This window comes from Meles meles, chromosome 6 (genome assembly GCF_922984935.1).
Source record: "Meles meles chromosome 6, mMelMel3.1 paternal haplotype, whole genome shotgun sequence".
Lineage (NCBI taxonomy): Eukaryota > Metazoa > Chordata > Mammalia > Carnivora > Mustelidae > Meles > Meles meles.
Genome location: NC_060071.1, coordinates 114,532,464 through 114,551,901, shown reverse-complemented (window position 1 = coordinate 114,551,901; position 19,438 = coordinate 114,532,464). Strand labels below are relative to the sequence as shown.

General features: G+C 39.1%; 2 long non-coding RNA genes across 3 annotated transcripts in view; one reads left to right on the top strand and one right to left on the bottom strand.

The window, feature by feature from the left end:
• LOC123944404 overlaps window positions 1-19,438 on the bottom strand; it is a 60,168-nt gene that overhangs the window by 35,643 nt on the left and 5,087 nt on the right. For both annotated transcript variants that reach the window (XR_006818787.1, XR_006818786.1), the window contains exon 2: window positions 6,729-6,787. This is a non-coding gene — a long non-coding RNA (uncharacterized LOC123944404). The remainder of the gene's footprint in view (window positions 1-6,728; window positions 6,788-19,438) is intronic.
• Window positions 7,964-18,936, top strand: LOC123944405. Its single transcript, XR_006818788.1, has 3 exons — window positions 7,964-8,234; window positions 8,714-8,831; window positions 18,922-18,936. It is a non-coding gene; the product is annotated as an uncharacterized LOC123944405 (long non-coding RNA).

The window sequence follows — 19,438 nt, the reverse complement described above, 5'->3', positions numbered from 1 at the left end:
TGGATAAGTGAGCTGACTCTTGATTTCAGCTCAGGGCTTGATCACAGAGTCCTGGGATCCAGCCCTGCATCAGGCTCTGCACCCAGTGGAAAGTCCACTTGTCCTTCTTCCTCTGCCCCTCCCCCTGGTTGCCTGCATTCTCTCTCTCTCTCAAACAGACAAACAAACAACAACAATAACAACAAAAACCCAACTTTTAAAAACTAATTAAAATGTATACACTAGCATATATATCCTTTTACAATTTAAAAATGAGCTATATATATATGGTTCTGTACAATTTTTTTCATTTAAAAATGTGTATGATAAGGATCTACTTGATTTTAATACCCATTATTGTATTCTTAAAGCATAATTTAACTAGTATTCTATTTGTACATTTAAGATATGGCTATTTTTTTAGAAGATTTTATTTATTCATCTGACACACAGTGAGAGAGGGAACACAAGCAGGGGGAGTGGAGAGGGTGGAAGAGAGGCTTCTCACTGTGCAGGGAGCCTGATGCGGGGCTCCATCCCAGGACCCTGGGATTAGGACCTGAGCCGAAGGAAGATGCTTAACTTAAGACTGAGCCACCCAGGGGCCCTGATATCGCTAGGTTTTTAAAAATTTGTGATATAGTGACCATCTTTGTATATACATTTTATACATGAATTCAAAGTGGAATTGTTGATTTCTTTGTGTTGGCTATCCTACTTTCCCAAAACTAATGTTGAATAACCTTTGTGTTCATTCTGAAATGTTATCTTTATCTGTACTAAATTCCCATATAGATATTAGTCTTTTTCTGTAGTCTTCACTAGGATTCGTTGATTTGTTTATCTGATTGCAAGTGTTTCAAGTACTGCACCTTTACAATAAGTTTTAATTTCTAGGAAGACTAAATCAATCCTCTACTAATGTTCTTCTTTAAAAAGTTTTTCCCAGATCGCCTGGGTGGCTCAGTCAGTTGAGTGTCTGACTCTTGGTTTTTGGCTCAGGACACGAACTAAGTGTCCTGAGATAGAGCCCCACTTTGGGCTCCACATTGAGCATGAAGCCTGCTTGAGATTCTCTCTCTCTCTCTCTCTGCTCCTCATCCTGCTCGTGCATGCTCTCTCTCTCTAAATAAATAAATAAATAAATTAAAAAGGTTTTTTTCCATCTCTTCTCATATTTCTAGATGGGATTTTTTTTTTTTTTGGCCAGCCAGATTTTTTTATTGTGGCAAAATATACATAAAAATGTGCCATTTTAACCATTTTTAAGTGTACAATTTTGATGCACACTCACATTTTGTGCAACTATCACCATCATCCATCTCCAGAATCTAGATGAACTACTGTCAGGTTCCAAAAAATAATGCTGCCAATATTCTGATTGTTATTATATTCAATGTGTGGTTTACACAGAACAGTATTTTTACAACTGCTTTCTTACTAAATACAATGTATGTCTTTCCATGTTGATCATTTATTCATCACTCACTCAAGAAACATTTACTGAATGCCTGTTACACCAGGAATTATACAAGACACTGGAGTTATGTAAATGTAACTAAGGTAATGTATCTGTTTCTAAAGCTATTATGAAATTCAGAAGGCAAAGTAAAGATTAAGCAAATAATTGCACATATAAACATAAATTGCCAAGCTTTAAGGGATAGATACATGGGTCCACGGTGGATTTACATTAAGTGACCTGATATAATCCAGGAGATCTGAGCAGTCCTCCTGAATGACCAGTGAGCTGACTCTGGAAAATATACTCAAATCATCTTCAGTATCCTCCAGCTGACTTCGCACAGGCCTGGCATATTTCTTTGGTTTGTCCCTGAGTATATAATCTTTTAAAAAGTATATGGGATCTTTTATTCATTTTATGTTCTAACTGGGTCTTTCCAATTTATGAGAAAGCTATTGATCTTAGAGTATTAAATTTGTAATCGGCTGCCTTTAGAATTTTGACTGTTTTTAAGGGAACTCATTCTTTTGTTCTTATACATTTTTGCCCCAGCCAATAAGGTAAGAAAGAATGTCTGTGAAAGCTTCCATTCTTTGGGAAGAAAATTTTAGGGGAGATGCTGCGGACTTCTCTCTACCCCTGCAAATGCAAGAGTGATCTAGCTACTTGATGAAATGGTGAGATTATGACATTTATTGGATCACCTTTCTGTACTGAGTAGAATTAACGTGTGAAAGGCCACAGCTCATATGTGGCCTGTTTCTTTTAGCTTTCTATAATCAACAAGTAAGGTAGATCCCAATCCACCATGCAGCATGCAGTATGTTTGCTCTGTTGATAGAACTCTCTCATCATAGCAGTGCCTGGGTGGCTTAGTTGGTTAAGAGCCCAGCTCTCGATGTGGCTCAGGTTGCAATCTCAGGGTCCTAGGATTGAGCCCTGCATCAGGCTCCCCACACAGCAGGGAATCTGCTTGAGGATTCTCTTTCTCCTTCTCCCTCTTCTTCTTCCTGCTTCCATGCACATGCTCTCTCACTCTCTCAAAAAAATAAATCTTAAAAAAAAAAAAAAAAAGTAATTCTCCCATTACAGAAAGGATGTGTGAGTTCCACACACTCATTACTCCATGTATAATTTCAGACCGTTTGGCCAGGAAAACACCTGAAAATTATATTTTCATTCTTACATCTTGAATTTTCACTTATTTTAGAATTTAATTAAAATACTTAATTGTATCAGTTTGGAGAGTTTGATTAAAAAATAAGAAGCATTCTTCAATGCAGTACTTACTATTCACTAAACTTTGTGGACTGTACATGCACCATAAAAAATGTATAAGTGGGGTGCCTGGGTAGCTCAGTCATTAAGCATCTGCCTTCAGCTCAGGTCATGATCCCGGAGTCCTGGGATTGAGCCCCACATCAGGCTCCCTGCTCCATGGGAAGCTTGCTTCTCCCTCTCCCACTCCTCCTGCTTGTGTTCCCTCTCTTGCTGCGTCTCTGTCAAATAAATAAATAAAATCTTAAAAAAAAAATGTGTAAGTGTCCATTCTCAGTCTTTAATAAATTATATGTAATATGGCAATGTTCTTCATATTATAAAATATACACAGAATAAGGATTTTTAAAGAACAAGATCTTTAAAATAATTTTTACTTAATAAGTTTCTCAAATATTTTGCTCTAACAAAATATATTAATAAAGAAAATTTCATTACTTTTGAACATCTTGGTTTAACATCTTAGATATGAAGATACTTGTGAGTGTGAGTTTACATTCAACTTATTTTACTTCTTGGTATTAATGTTATTATAGATGAAAAAATACCTCAAAAAGGTAGTAAGATTCAAAGGGAATGAGTACAAAAAAAAGGATACTCATTTATTCTATCCTATATCTTAACTATGGAGATTCCTGTGAAATTCCACTAGAAATACCCACCTTCCCGAACATCAACCAGAAGATGCTGCAATTTTTTTTAATCTAACAAATAGATTAAAAATCTACTGTAACTCTTCATTTAGAAAAGTTTCAAAAAAGTTTGACAATCACTTCTAAATTTCCGTGTACTTGAAGTTTTATGGGTGAAAACTGTCATTTTCAACAATAAAATCACACAACAGAAACATTTCCAAGCACGTATTTTCAAATTATACATGCGTTTGATAAGAAATTACTTTTCTATTCATTGTTAAAAGATCACTGTTACCTGAAATAATCAGATCAACTGCTCCTTTTTTCTGTTCCCCAAAATATTTCCCTACACTGCGTTTTACAGGAAGTCCCTTGTCAGCATAAGAAACACAGGAAATTTAAAACCCTTTCCTTTTGGTACAAAGAAAACGTGTAATTTCTCTTCACTTTGACAACTCTATTAAGTATTTGCCACAGGAAAATCAGTGAACCTCTCCCTCTTTTGTATGAAAATTTTTTATACTCATTCTATATAATTAAAAATTATTTTGAAGGGTTGCACTAAATTTTTAAAGTCTTGTTTATTAAAATACTAGATTGATGATATCCTGTAGAAATTTGTATGGTCTGGCTCCAACTTTCTTGTTATTATATCTTGCTAATGATGCATCCAGTGATTTAATTTCATATGTGTTATTACCACTGTAACCATATTCCAGAAAATTCATTTATTCTAGTGAAGTCAGTTGCCCCACTAAAAAAATCAGTTTTGGGGGCCCTTTGGTGGCTCAGTCAGTTAAGCATCTGCCTACAGTTCAGGTCATTGAGATCAAGCCTTGCATGGGGCTCCCTGCTCAGTGGAGAGTTTGCTTCTCCCTTTTCCCCTCCCCCCTCCATTAGTGCTCTCTCTCTCTCTTTCTAATAAATAAAATCTTTTAAAAAATTAGTTTTGTTTTCCCATTAAAAATTTTTATTAAAGAAGTCATTTATTATTAAAAACATACTCTCTCTAGGATATCTTTCTTTTAATGGTTTAAGAAAACAGTTCTTCCTGTATTTCATTATTGACCCTGAATTTAACAAATAGCATATGCTGAGCCATACCAGAAACACTTTTATTTTCACCCAAATTAATAGGAATTTTCCACACTGCATAATTTGTTCTAACACTTGTTTCCTTGTTTCTTCAATTCTCCACCATATTTTCTATGCATATTCTTTTTAGTGTATGTTACCTAAAAGAATGAGTGTTAGTTGTCTCTTTTTATAAATTCTTTAAATTATTTTAGCTATGGCAAGAAGGAATAGCGTGTAAGTGTTGTGGTAAATTGGTTTCTTTTTTTTTTTTTTAAGATTTTATTTATTTACTTGACAGAGAGAGATCACAAGTAGGCAGAGATGCAGGCAGAGAGAGAGAGAGAGGAGGGAGCAGGTTCCCTGCTGAGCAGAGAGCCCAATGCGGGACTCGATCCCAGGACCCTGGGATCATGACCTGAGCTGAAGGCAGAGGCTTTAACCCACTGAGCCACCCAGGCGCCCAACTGGTTTCTTTTTAATCTTATTTTTGTTTTGTCTCTCATTGTTAAGAAACCTCAGAAGGTATCTTAGAATTCTAAACATTCACCACTTAATTTAATGTGAAATTGTATAAAGTGTTGCATGTCACACAATTTTATTTTTTTGTTTTATTTTTTAAGTAGGCTTCATGCCCAGAGTGGAGCCCAATGTGGGGCTTGAACTCATGGCCCTGAGATCAAGACCTGAGCCTTTAATCAAGAGTCAGATGCTTAACGAACTGAACCACCCAGGCACCCCACATGTCACATAATTTTAAACATCACTGAAAAGATTGCTGGGATTTAGCTTCACATTCCGGATGCATAGATTTTTAAATATCTTGCTAACAGTGTTTTATTTATTAGGTAATATCTCAAACCATTTTAGTCACTAAGGCAAGATTCACTTCCTAGAAAAGTGAATAGAAGCCCATACTTCAAATGGTCTTCTTTGTAGCTGCTAATTCTTTTAGCTGACTTCTTGTTTGATCCCATTAAACTGCCATTTTTATCACATATTTTGGCTAAGAACAGACCAGACTAGAAGAAAAATCTATTTTGTTGTTACTTATGCTTTTATTTTTTAAAATTAATTATTTTTAAAGATTTTATTTATTTGGAGAAGGAGACACCCATGTGCACAAGTGCGGGGAGGGGCAGAGGGCAGAGGACGAGGGAGAAGCAGACTTCTCGCTGAGCAGGGAGCCCGACAGGACACAGAGCTCAAACCCAGGACTCTAAGATCATGACCTGAGCAGAAGGCAAACGGACGCTTAACTGACTGAGCCACCCAGGTGCCCCAATTTTGCTTTTATTACTGATCTTTTCCACTTTTGTCTTTGTGTGACTGTTTTAAAATTATATGCTTATTGTCTTCAGCCAGTTTCTTAAAGAAGCAGAGTCTGAGATGAGGATTCCAGTGACTTTTTTTTTGAGAAAGTGATGTTAAGAAGAAACCTGTAAGGCAGTTAGAAAAAAAACAGGGTAGGAGGAAGGGTTAGCCATAGATGTGGGTTCCAGATGAAGTTTATCCTCAGTCTGATCCCACAAGGAGCTCTGGAGTATGGATGTTGCCAGGAAGTCATCTCATCTTGAGGAAACGAAGCAGGCCTTACATTCAGTCATCAGCTAACAGGTTGTCTGGGGTGTGGATGGAAGGGGGATGGTAGTGTCTAACCTCTCTGATTAGGTAGCCCCCTTCATTTCAGGCAATTCTCCCACGTAGAAGAGTACAGCTATGAGCTGTTAGCAGCCAAGAATCGACAGCATATGGGGAATGGGAGCAATGACCAGGAAAGAGAATCCTGGCAAGACACCAATACCCCTTTTGTGAGGTTAGTGTAGTTAACACTAGATATTATAATTGGTTAAATATTTTTCTTTACCATTGTACAATGCATTGCAATGTGCTAAAAAGGAGCAAACACAGATGAGTGACACCTGAATTCTTGTTCTTGTTCCTGGATGCCCACACCACCTTATGTGACCATCTGACCTTCAGACAGTAAAGATGCAAGTGGCATTCCATATATTAAATATTAGTAAAAACGAATTTCTTGTTTGTAGGTAAAAAATAAATTTAAATATCAGTTCTAGCATTTTAAAGATTTTTAAAAATTTATGTATTCATGAGAGACAGAGAGAGAGGCAGAGGCAGAGGGAGAAGCAGGCTCCCGGTGGAGCAGGGAGCCTGATGCAGGACTTGATTTGAGGACCCTGGGATCGTGACCTGAGCCGAAGGCAGATGCTCAACCAACTGAGCCACACAGGAACCCCTAAGTTCTAATATTTTATTCCCGAATCTCAATGACTTACCCTGCAGACTCCAGCTTGGAGATGACCACACCAGTCAGCAATACCTACGAACCACAGGCCTATAAAACATGTCAAATAGAAACAGTCTTTAACATCCTTTTACCTGCCCTTTTGGTGTATTCCTTATCTGGACACCCTGCCCCATATTAGCCTGTCTTCTACAGTGTATCTTCAGGCTTACCAGAATATCCCATTTCCAGCACTGCCTTTATATAAAGTTTCTACAAATAAATAAAACCAATGTTCCAGTAGAAAAATAAGCAAGAAACAGCTTAACACACTGAAATGAAAAGCACCTAGTAGAAATGCGAATCAAAATTATAATGCAATAGAACTTTTCCACTTTAAAAAAATAAATACATAAAATCTTAAAAAATCATAATTATTTGAGAGAGAGAGCACACAGAGGAAGAGAGAGAAGCAGGCTCCCCATTGAGCAGAGAGCCCGATGCAGGGCTCCATTTCCAGGACCTAGGGATCCTGAACTGAGCTGAAGGCAGACACTTAACCCACTGAGCCACCCAGGCACCACAGCACTTTTTCACTCACTGGATGACAAAGCTAAAATAATTTCATAATACATTGGGATGTATAAAATTGGAGAAATAAATATTTTATGGTGGTCAAATTTGGCAGTAGCTGTCAAAATGTAAATGTACATCTCTTCACCCCAACAATTCTGTTTCTAATAATTTATGCAAAAGATATACTGGTGTATGTGCATAAAGATGCATAAGCAAGAGTTTTTACAGCATTGTAATAATACCATATCCACAATAAGCAGTATTATAAAATAATGTATGCTTTGTATGTATATATGAACAAATCTCCAAGGTATATTGTTAACTGGTCATTGTATGTCACATGTTATCTGATCTAGACAAAGAGTAGTTCTGGTGAGGGACGCCTGGGTGGCTTAGTTAGTTAAGCATCTGCCTTTGGTTCAGGTCATGATCTTAGGGTCCTGGGATTGAGTCTTGTGTCTGGCTCCAAAGAGCCCACTTCTCCCTCTCACTGCTGCTCTCTATTCTCTCTCTCTGACAAATAAGTAAATAAAATATTTAAAAAAAAAAAAAAAGAATATTTCTGGTCGGAAAGACAAAAAAAGTGGTATGTTGGTTGCCTCCTGCATGGGAATCTGGGTGGTTGGGATGGGAGCTGAAAGGCAGCTTTCTTTTCATATGTATCTTTTGGGGGCGGTATATTATTTTTTTTATATCCAACAAGTTTCATTCACTTTCTGTTAGCCCCATTGATGTTGGGAATGTGGCAGTCACCTAAAAACAGCTCCTAACTGGAAGGTTAAATAACTGATTACCATCTGGAAAAAGAATTCTGAAAATACGGACTGAGGACCCCTGAGGATCTCCAAGACCCAGTCAAGGAGTCTGAGAATTCCTCCGTTTTCCTACTCTATATCGGTAGGAGGCCAGATTTTCTTCAAATACTCAAACCGAAGAACATACCACGATTGAATCAATGGCAGAGGCACCTATTAGAATCCAGGTATCTTCTATATGCCAGACATTAAGGAGATTTACAAGTATGTGAAACAGAGCAACTCTCTTACTACCTATTTTTAAACATACTTTTCATAAAATGTTACTTATGTTAAAATGTAATGGGTTTAAAACTGTTACTTAAAAAGAGGTAAATATTTAAAAATTTTAATTACAAATACTTAACTATTGACAGACATGTAAACAAAAGCTCTTTGGGGTCCTGAATAATTTTTAAGAGTATAGAGGGCTCCTGAGAACAAAAGTTTGAGAATTACTGGTCTAAAATGCTCATTCTTGGGGCAGCCACCATATAGTCCCGGGGTCCTGGGATCCAGCCCAGCATCAGGCTCCCAGCTTGGTGGGGAGCTTGCTTCTCTCACTTGCCGCCTGCTGGTTCTTGCTCTCTCAAATACTTAAAATCTTTAAAAATAAGTAAGTAAAATAAAATGCTCTATTCATCTTCTCTCTCTCTCCTGGCATTAGCATGTTCCTTCCTACACGTGGAGATCTGTGCACCTGTATTACTGCCTCTACAAGAAGACACAGCACTCTTTGCATTCATCACAGTACTCAGCAATGCTCTGCATGTAACAGAAGCTCAGTAAGTATTTTTTTCAGCATTTACTGAGTTCAAAAATGAATGTTGCAGGGCACCTGGGTGGCTCAGTGGATTAAAGCTTCCGCCTTCGGCTCGGGTAACGATCCCAGGGTCCTGGAATTGAGCTCCACATTGGGCTCTCTGCTCGGCGGGGAGCCTGCTCCCCCCCCCCCGCCCCCCCCGCCTGCCTCTCTGTCTATTTGTGATCTCTATCAAATAAATAAAATCTTAAAAAAAAAAAATGAATGTTGCTCTCCCAGTTTTCTTCTAAATCTTCTCTCCTTTTCAAATGTATCTTTGCTTGTCCCTGCTGCTCAGGTAGCCAGACTTGTCTCTTGATTTTTCTTTCACTGCTGGAACTCAGATGCATGCTTTTTATGTAGTTCCATACCAATCGTGGTGACTCATCAGGTGTGGAGAGTGTGGGAGGGAGTCTTGCATTCCCTCTGACTCACACACGAACCTTCCTTAAGATTTGGCATTGTAGCATTATTCTTGCTTAAGAGAGTCTCTGAGTCCCTGTTTACCATCTCAGGTCTAAATACCTCTGCCCCTGTTCATGCTCACAACTTCATCCCACGTACCAAACTTATCTCCCACTAACCCAACACACACCCTCTCTATAAGCAAGCTAATTGCCTCAGTGGCTCCCACATACTCTTTCTCAATGATGGACTTTTTGCACTGGCCACGCCCATCTGGGGGATGTTATCCAAGATAGACTAGATGTTATCCTTCCTTTAATACGAATTCCGGTCCCACAGTCTCCATTAAATCTGCTTTTCTTTCTTCCTATATTATCATAGCAAACGGGGGCCTGGCCACTGTCAAGCTCTGAATGAGACATCAGTGATACAAAGTTGAAGCAAACACAATCCTTGTCCCCCTCAGGATTGTATCCAACAGGGAAACTGATATGACCATAATAAACACTATATTCCATGCATTTAAAATGAATTATCCCACATAATACTCAAAACAACCCTATTCTATGAGCAGACTTACCTTCCATCTAAATGAAGTAACTGGACACTAAGCAGATACGTAGCCTGCCCTGTCACGTATTACGTGCCAGAGTCTTCTCCACTCCACAGCTGGAGTTCTTAATTATCTTATAATGCTTGCTGAGTAAAAAAGAATCAGAGCACAACGGACACAGTGATTGGTGAGCAAGAAAGAAAAGACTTTGTGGGAGGAAGGACAGGATAGGACCAGTAAGAGAAAGTTTCATGTTGTCCTTTTGTATGGCCACAAAAAATTCCAAACACACAAATCACCATTATCAAGGGCATGGAGCTCTGAGTAAGAGACAAACTCGGGCAACATGTTGCTCTTTCTTTGGGATTCCCACAGAATAAACCATTGTCCATACTTTTGTTGAATCATCAAATGCATGGAAGTGCTTATTTTTTATGCATCTGTTTCTGCCATTAGACCATTCATTAGACCTTTCTACATCCACTAGCTCACAGTAGGTGCTCAGTCGATGTTCTGGAAGGAATAAGTGATTGGAGTGCAAATTGTGTAAGGCTGCGGAGAGAGGGCTGATAAATGAGATCGGAAGGCAGGAGGCAGCCTGATTTTAGAGACCAGACTCTGAAAATGTAAGGCTTATCTGCAGGCAAAAGGGAACAAGGAAGCTAGCTAGCAAGGTATTTGTTAATACTACTTATTATTTTGCAAAGCAATTAAAGTCTACACTTTAAGGGGCACTGGGCTGGCTCAATCAGTAGAGCACACAACTCTTTTTCTTTTTTTAAGATTTTATTTTTAAAAATTTTTAAATTTATTTTATTTTATTTATCAGATTGAGAGAGGAAGGGAAGAGCAGAGGGAGAGTGAGAAGCAGGCTCCCTGATGTAGGGCTCAATCCCAGGACCCTGATATCATAACCTGAGTTGAAGGCAGACACTTAACCAACTGAGCCACCCAGGTGCCCCAGCATGCCATTCTTGATTTCAACGTCATGAGTTCAAAGCCTTCTTTGGGCATAGGGCTTACCAAAAAAAAAAAGTCTACAGTTTTAAAAAAGACATACTCTAACAGTAGGAGTGCTCTTCTCCCAGTCCTATTTACAGGCAACTATCCTAAACTCTTAGATGTTTACCCAAATTTACAGCCATTTATTTTTTTTAAGATTTTATTTATTTGACAGAGAGACACAGCCAGAGAGGGAACACAAGCAAGGGGAGTGGGAGAGGGACAAGCAGGCTTCCCGCCAAGCAGGGAGCCCAATGTGAGGCTCAATCCCAGGACCCTGGGCTCATGACCTGAGGCCGAGGACACCCAATAACTGAGCCACTGAGGCACCTCTACAGCCATATTTCTAAACAATGCTCTTAAGGGTTATTTGCTTTTTAAGATTTTTAAATTTATTTCGGAGCAAGACAGAATACAAGACAGAGAGCACGAGTGGGGTGAAGGGCAGAGGGAGAAGCAGTCTCTCCACTAAGCAGGGAGCCCCATATGGGGATTGATCCTAAGACCTGAGCAGAAGTCAGTTAACCAACTGAGCCACACAGGAGCCCATTAAAGGTTATTTAAAAATTGATTTTAGATACTGAATTCCCACCCTGGTGGAGGAGTTCATTCTGCCAAGGTCTACCACTCCCACCCCAACACTATCATGAATGCTCTTTAGATCTTCTCTGTAGGCCTAGGATACTGACATTTTTTTTTTTTTTAAAGTCTATTGTATCACCTGTGTCTGGGGTTCTCTAGTGTGAACTACTAGGAACTCTGATTTTTTTTTTTTTTTAAGATTTTATTCATTTATTTGACAGACAGAGACCACAGGTAGGCAGAGAGGCAGACAGAGAGAGAGGAAGGGAAGCAGGCTCCCTGCTGAGCAGAGAGCCCCATGCGGGGCCCGATCCCAGGACCCTGGGATCATGACCTGAGCCGAAGGCAGAGGCTTTAACCCACTGAGCCACCCAGGCGCCCCGGATACTGACATTTTACAATAACATACTTCTTCTTTTTCTTTCTTTCTTTCTTTTTTTTTTAATCATCACCAGGCTTGAATTCCTGACCCCGAGATTAAGACTTGAGTTGGATCAAGAGTTGGACACTTAACTGACTGAGCCACGCAGATGCCCCTACAATAACATACCTTAGATGTGTGTTCTCATTTACTCTTTGGGAGACATAGTAAAGACTCATGTCCTTCTGTTCTAGGACATGTTTTTGAATCATTTCTTTGATAGATGACTGTCTTCCATTTTCTTTCTTCTCTCTTTCTGTATCTCATATTAACTGAACCTTATAAGTTCTTTAAATTTTTTTCTTCTGAAGACATATATCATATGATTTTATTCATATATGGCATTTAAAAAACAAAACAAATGAACAAAGGAGAAAAAAGAGACAAACCAAAAAACAGACTCTTAACTATATAGAGAACTAACGATGGTTACCAGATCGGTGGTGGGTGGAGGGATGGGTGAAATAAGTGATGGATTAAGGAGCACATTTGTAATGAACACCAGGTGATGTATGGAAGCAATGAATCACTACACTGTACACCTGAAACTAATATAACACTGTATGTTAACGATACTGGAATTAAAATTAAAAACTGAATAGAAATGTTTTTTCTTTTTTCCATTTCTTTGCTTTTATCCTACTTTAAAAAAAAATTATTTATTTATTTATTTGAGAGAGAGTGAGTGAGAGGAGGAGTGGGGGGAAGAGCAGAGGAAAGGGGGAAAGGAGACTCCCTGCTGAGCAGGGAGCCTGATGCAGGGCTTGATCCCCAGACTCCAGGATCATGACCTGAACTGAAGGTAGATGCTTTACCGACTGAGCCTCCCAGGTGTCCCTTTATTCTACTCCCAGGTGTCCCCTTATTCTACTTTCTGTGAGAATTCTTTCATTTCCAAGAGCTCTTTCTTGTTAACTAATAACATATTTTATATACATATACAATACATACCTAATATGGACCTGTATGTTGTATATATCTTTTAGACACACACATATATATACATAATGTATATCTATGTATAATGTGTATGAAACTCTTTCTTATAACTGATGTGTAGTTAGATATTACATATAATTACATACATAATTACATGTAACATCATCGTTATTCTTCTATGGAAGAAAACTCCTTATCAGTATAATAGAAATTATTTTGGGCACCTGGGTGGCTCAGGTTGGTTGAGAGACCAACTCTTGATTTTGGCTCAGGTCATGATCTCAGAGTGGTGAGATGGAGCCGCTTGTTGGGCTCCATGTTCAGGAGGGGTCGGCTCTAAGGATTCTCCCTCTCACTCTGCCTGTCCTCCCTGCTCATGCTTACAGCTCACTCATGCGAACTTTCTCTAATAAATCAATCTTAAAAAAAAAATTATTTTATTTTACTTTACTTTTTAAAAGATTTTGTTTTTATTTATTTGAGATAGAGTGAGAGAATAGTAGAGTGAAAGAGCACAAGCAGTGGGAGCATCAGAGGAAGAGGGAGAAGCAGGCTCTCCACTGAGCAGGGTGTCCCATGTGGGGCCCTATCCCAGGACTCTGGGAGCATGACCTGAGATGAAGACTTTATCAAATGAGCCACCCAGGGGCCCTGAGAAAAATTATTTTAATTTTTTTAAAGATTCTATTTATTTGACAGAGAGAGAGAGAGATCACAAGTAGGCAAAGAGGCAGATAGAGAAGGGGAAGCAGGCTCCTCACTCAGCAGAAACCCCGATGTGGGGCTTGATTCCAGGACCCTGAGACCATGACCTGAGCGGAAGGCAAAGGCCTAACCCACTGAGCCACCCAGGTGCCCTGAGAAAAATTATTTTAAAGTTTTCCCTACATGGTCCTATTTTCTCCAGGTCCTATTTGGTTTTCGTTGGAGGTTTTCCTCCAATGTCTGGAATCTTTGGCTGTCTGTTCATTTATAGGGGTGAGGATCAATGGAATGGGAAAGGGGAACTGGTATTCCAATGACAGGCTTTTGGTGTTAGGTCTAATGCCATATTGTGGATTTGGTATCTATAAGTACTGAGTCTCTCAGGGATTCTTCAGAGTTAACTGTCTTATTTTTCATTAACACGTCTGAGTTTTGTTCCTTAAACTGTTAGTTCCTCCACCCTGCTAAATCAAGTATCACTATTCCATTCAATTTCCCTCTTCTATAAATCGATTAAAACCTTTTTTTTTTTTTAAGATTTTATGTATTTATTTGACAGAGAGAGATCACAAGTAGGCAGAGAGGCAGGCAGAGAGAGTGAGAGGGAAGCAGGCTCCCCGCCGAGCAGAGAGCCCGATGTGGGACTCGATCCCAGGACCCTGAGATCATGACCTGAGCCGAAGGCAGCGGCTTAAACCACTGAGCCACCCAGGCGCCCCCGATTAAAACCTCTTTTCTTCTCTCTTGTTTGCTTGGTCCTTCAGGATTAATAACTTTTTTTCATTCTTTAACAATCTTGTTTGAAGATGGAAGGAGGGGCGCATGGGTGGCTTAGATTGTTAAGTGACAATGATATTTGATCTCTGCTTAGGTCTTAATCTCAGGGTCAAGCCCCGCACTTGGCTCCCTGCTGGGCAAGGAGCCTACTTAAAGTACAAAGGAATGAATGAAGGAACCACGAAAAGGAAGGAAGGAAGGAAGGAAAAAAATGGGAGGAAACAGAGAGAAATTTGTATTACTCTACTTTTTAAAACCAAAAGTACACTGAAGGTTTAAGTAGGAGAGTTAAGGATTTTTTCTGTCTTTTTAAAAGATAAAACACTGGTGACTTTATAGAGAAGAGGCTGATGGAGGAAGAAAATGGAGGCAAAGTTGGTTTAAAACTATTGAAAGTCCAAGCAAACTATAATGAAGGACTAAGGATAGTAGCAGTGGAGAAAGCAAGGGTGCATGAAAATGGTGTGGTTTTTCCTTCCAGATGCTATCAATGTGTGATTGGATGAAGAGGGTTGAGGTAAAAAATTATGTTAAGGCTTTTAGTGTGGCTTTAGGCTTTTTTAGGCTTTCCAGACAGTGCAGCCGGTAAGAAAGGGAACACAGAAGGTGGAGAAAATCCTGCCTAGAATTTTGGTGACATTTACACTTAGAAGGTGGGAAAGGGACTGCAATGAAAGATAACCAAAGGACGAATTGTTTCACATGATGGGGAGTCAAAATTTTCAAATGGTAGGTAGGTCCTCTCAGACAGAAAGCCCTTGGATTTGGAAATTGATTGGTAACCTGTGAGAGAAAGGTTTTTTGTGGAAGCCCAGAGAGTAAAGCTATATCACAGCTGACTGAAGGTGAGGTGAGATGGAATGGAGGCAGTATAGAAAGCATTATAGACAATGGAGTAAATCAGGGGTGCCTGGCTGGCTCAGCTGGTAAAGTGTGCGACTCTTGATCTTGGGGTTGTGAGTTCAAATCCCATGTTAGGTGAAGAGACTACTTTAAAAAATAAATAAAAACAGGGACACCTCCTGGGTGGCTCAGATGGTTAAGTGTCTGTCTTCAGCTCAGGTCATGATCTCCAGGTCCTGGGATGGAGCCCCATGTTGGGCTCCCAGCTCAGCGGGGAGCCTGATTCTCCCTCTGTCTCCCTGCTTGTACTCTCTCTCTCTGTTTCTCAAATGAATGAATGAAATCTAGAAATAAATAATAAATAAATAAACATTTTAAAAAAATGGAGGGGTGACTGGGTGGCTCAGTGGGTTATGCCTATGCCTTTGGCTCAGGTCATGATCTCAGGGTCCTGGGATCAAGCCCATCATCAGGCTCTCTGCTCAGCAGGGAGCCTTCTTCCCCCACTCTCTTTGCCTGCCTCTCTGCCTACTTGTGATCTCTCTCTCTCCGTGTCAAACAGATAAAATCTTCAAAAAAAAAAAAATCAAAAAACAAAATGGAGTAAATCAATGAGTAGTCAGAGTGACAGGAAAAGTGTTTTATAGAACAAAAGAGACTTACACATTCATAGAAAAAAGGAAAAGACAGAAATGAGGAAAAGGTTGAAAATAAAGTGAGTAGGGGCGCCTGGATGGCTCAGTGGGTTAAAGCCTCTGCTGTCGGTTTGGGTCATGATCCCAGAGTCCTGGGATCCAGCCCTGCATCAGGCTGTCTGCTCAGCAGGGAGCCTGCTTCCTCCTCTCTCTCTCTGCCTCCTTCTCTGACTACTTGTAATCTCTGTCTGTCAAATAAATAAATAAAATCTTTTAAAAAAGAAAATAAAGTGAGGATACAATTCATTCAAGGCCTCAGAGAACATGTGATTAAGTGGGCAGAGATCAACCTCAGAAACAAGGGTGCTCCTGAGCTTCCTAGAATATCGTTTTAGCAAACTCTGCTCCCCCACTTTTTTAAAGATTATGTATTTATTTATTTGACAGATAGAGATCACAAGTAGGCAGAGAGGCAGGCAGAGAGAGGGGCGGGGGGCGGGGGAAGCAGGCTCCCTGCTGAGCAGAGATTCCAATGTGGGGCTCGATCCCAGGACCCTGGGATCACAACCCGAGCAGAAGGCAGAGGCTTTAACCCACTGAGCCACCCGGGCGCACCAAACTCTGCTCCCCTTAGACACACACAGAAAACAACCCCCACACAAGGCTTTTGTCTTGCACTAGGATTTGTATCTGTCTCTATTCCACCAGTTTGATCTATAGGAAACAATAATGCATTGTAACAAATATCCTAAAATATGAATTATTCAGTCCAGAACAACAAAAAGGAGGCTTCATCAGAAGAGTGTAGGGTTGGCTTTGGAATTCCTAGTTCCTGTCCCACTGAATCTCTCCATCACTGTGTGGTAAAGGAGTAACTCCCATGCTCTCTGGTCATCCAACAGACATAAATTATCCACGTGTGTGTGTGTGTGTGTGTGTGTGTGTGTGTGTGTGTGCACACATGCGCATACACAGATACCTCCCAAGGACACTATACTCAGAAAGGATAGAGTTAACACAGCATTATTCTATCACCCTATCCTCTTAGCCTGCCCTATTTTTCTTCAAAGACCATGTCTGATTTTCAGTGGATATACATTATCATGGCTACATCAATTGCTATAATATTAAAATACTTTACTTCTGTGTTGGAAAGCAGATAGCTGCTGCCCCAGATCCTGATGCATCTCCCAGACCTTCCCTGGATCCAGCAATGAAAGGCCTAACACCAGCCACTAAACTGGCCCACATTCACACTTGGAGTGGGTGGGAGCGGGGAGGGGAAGCTTATAAACTAACACTTTATTGGGAAGTTCAATGTCAAGGAAGTTGGAGTGAGCAGGAAAGGGAAGTAAGGCAGAAAAAGAAGAGAGAAAACACAAGGGAATACAAGGGGATGTGAAACCATACCAAATATCATAAGCTGGCCATACCAGTTCCATATTTGAATATTCCACCCTACATAGTACTTATTAGCTAAAATTACATTATATATTTTTAATATAAATTATAGATATTTGTCTGCCAATTAGAAAGGAAGCTATATGAAGGCAGGGACTTTTTAAAATATTAAATCTTCAGGACCTAAAATATACCAATATAGTATGTGAGCAATGATATTTATTCAATGAATTAATCATTTCATATTAAGGAGAAACATTTTCTAAATAAAACACATTTTATGTAAGTTCCTAGCTATAACAGATGTAGTTATTTATACTGTTTTGCAGAGTGGTTTCCATTCCTCATTTCTTAACCTCCAGTTTCCTAATCATGCCCAGAGGCCTACTTGTGCATAAGAAAAGACCACAGTGGTGCCCATTTCATGTTAGAGTCATCTATTCTAAGTCTGCCATCTGTCTACTCAAAGACACAGTTAAACTTTGAAATTCTTGCTTTTCCTTATCTTAGCTGATCAAATAGGCCAGCAAGGCAAATATATGGAAAAGAGGGAGAATTGTTTTCTTCGCCCAGAGATTTCTCCTAGGGCTGGGGCACAAAGGTTATAATTTATCCCACTTACACTTAGTATTTATGATTTTTATTTTTTTCTTTTTAAATTTCTTTTTCTTTTCTTTTTTTAAAGATTTTATTTATTTATTTGACAGACAGAGATCACAGGTAGGCAGAGAGGCAGGCAGAGAGAGAGAGAGAGGAGGAAGCAGGCTTCTCCTCTGAGCAGAGAGCCTGATGCGGGGCTCGATCCCAGGACCCTGGGATCAAGACCTGAGAAGAGGGCAGAGGCTTAACCCACTGAGCCACCCAGGTGCCCCTATTTTTCTTTTTTTTTTAGGGCTTTATTTAAATTCCAGTTAGGTAACATACAGTGTAATATTAATTTCAGGTGCAGAATTTAGTGTTTCAACACTTCCATGCAACACCTGGTGCTCCTCACAAATTCATTCCTTAATCTCCATCCCCTATTTCCCCCATTCCCACCCACCTCTCCTCTGGTAACCAACAGTTTGTTCTCTTAGTTAAGACTCTATTTCTTGGGTTACCTCTCTCTCTAAACCCTTCACTTGTTTGTTCTGTTAAATTCCACATATGAATGAACTCATAAGACATTTGTGTTTCTCTGACTTATTTTGCTTGCCATAATTATGATTTTTGCTTTTTGAAAGAAACAGTTTTCACCAATCAAGCTGCTCTAAGTAGCAGTCAAAAAAGTTTTTTGAAATGTAGTTTTTTTTTAATGTGGAAAATTTATGGGAAAAATTATCACATGATACAAGTTTTAGTGGGAAATGATTATCAGAAATAGTCACTTTAAAAAAAGTAGTCACTTTGTAGTAAAAACCAACAACTATCAAGTATTGATTTTCAAAATTTTAAAGGTTGAGAAAATGCTAATTAATTACATTAATATATTCATAACTGAGACTTAATCTATTTAATGTGCCTTTTCTCTTCTAACATTTCACTTCATCAGCCTGAGGGTAACCATCTGTAATCATCTAATTACAAACGTATTCAAGCTGCTGACTCTCACTGTGACTGTATTTTATCTCCTTTATCATTACCACATATTTTTAAAATGAAACAAAACAAGACTTTGTTATTGTTTAGATATTAAGATGCTGGCAATCATGATCAGATTTATCTTTATAATGTTTGGCACAACTGAGGATACTGTATTATCTGGCAAGGAAATTTATTTAATATAATGCTTAGAAAATTAAATCCAACCTTCTACTAAATATTTTCCTAGGACAGAAGAGGAGAGAATATATGTGCTGCCGAAGCGAGCACAGAAGAGGAGAGAAAGTAAACAGGTAAACCCAATAAGTAAATCCAAAAAGATGAAGACAATAAGAACACAACTGCTATTTGACTATGAGGGGCTAAAAGTTCCAGAAACGCTACAAAAGAAAACAGAAGGCTTTATGTCTTTTATAGTTCAGACAAATAGTTATCATATCGTCACAAATAGCAGTTGGAGATCATGTGAAAAAAAAAAATCCCAAGATTAATCAAATAGTCTGTATTTCGCGTAAGTTCACACGAAGTCTTTATTATTGGGCTCTACTTTGCCCATAATTTTGATCTACCTCATTTAAACTTCTTTGATTCCACTTTCTAGCTGTTGTACATTCTTCCTGTTATAATTAAAAAAAATTTTTTCAAGGATCATTTTCAACAGTTAAAATGCTCAGCAAACATCCTTTTTTGTTTTCTTTTCTACAGCTTCTCAAAGTAAATGGCATAAGCCACCAAAGGTCAGAACT